This window comes from Temnothorax longispinosus, chromosome 9 (assembly GCF_030848805.1).
Source record: "Temnothorax longispinosus isolate EJ_2023e chromosome 9, Tlon_JGU_v1, whole genome shotgun sequence".
Classification (NCBI taxonomy): domain Eukaryota; kingdom Metazoa; phylum Arthropoda; class Insecta; order Hymenoptera; family Formicidae; genus Temnothorax; species Temnothorax longispinosus.
The window spans coordinates 19,654,181-19,655,418 of record NC_092366.1 but is presented as its reverse complement, the minus strand read 5'-3'; positions in this window follow the sequence as shown (position 1 = coordinate 19,655,418).

Genomic DNA, 1,238 nt, shown 5'->3' with positions numbered 1-1,238 from the left:
ACCGAAACCGAACCGAACCGAACGAAGAACCGAACCAACCAAGCCGAACACGAACCGACCCGAACCGAACCGAACACGAACCGAACGTCGAGACCGAACGAGACCGAGAACCGACCTAACCTAACCTAACCTAACCTAACCTAACCTAACCTAACCTAACCTAACCTAACCTAACCTAACCTAACCTAACCTAACCTACCTAACCTAACCTAACCTAACCTAACCTAACCTAACCTAACCTAACCTAACCTAACCTAACCTAACCTAACCTAACCTAACCTAACCTAACCTAACCTAACCTAACCTAACCTAACCTAACCTAACCTAACCTAACCTAACCTAACCTAACCTAACCTAACCTAACCTACCTAACCTAACCTAACCTAACCTAACCTAACCTAACCTAACCTAACCTAACCTAACCTAACCTAACCTAACCTAACCTAACCTAACCTAACCTAACCTAACCTAACCTACCTAACCTAACCTAACCTAACCTAACCTAACCTAACCTAACCTAACCTAACCTAACCTAACCTAACCTAACCTAACCTAACCTAACCTAACCTAACCTAACCTAACCTAACCTAACCTAACCTAACCTAACCTAACCTAACCTAACCTAACCTAACCTAACCTAACCTAACCTAACCTAACCTAACCTAACCTAACCTAACCTAACCTAACCTAACCTAACCTAACCTAACCTAACCTAACCTAACCTAACCTAACCTAACCTAACCTAACCTAACCTAACCTAACCTAACCTAACCTAACCTAACCTAACCTAACCTAACCTACCTAACCTAACCTAACCTAACCTAACCTAACCTAACCTAACCTAACCTAACCTAACCTAACCTAACCTAACCTAACCTAACCTAACCTAACCTAACCTAACCTAACCTAACCTAACCTAACCTAACCTAACCTAACCTAACCTAACCTAACCTAACCTAACCTAACCTAACCTAACCTAACCTAACCTAACCTAACCTAACCTAACCTAACCTAACCTAACCTAACCTAACCTAACCTAACCTAACCTACCTAACCTAACCTAACCTAACCTAACCTAACCTAACCTAACCTAACCTAACCTAACCTAACCTACCTAACCTAACCTAACCTAACCTAACCTAACCTAACCTAACCTAACCTAACCTAACCTAACCTAACCTAACCTAACCTAACCTAACCTAACCTAACCTAACCTAACCTAACCTAACCTAACCTAA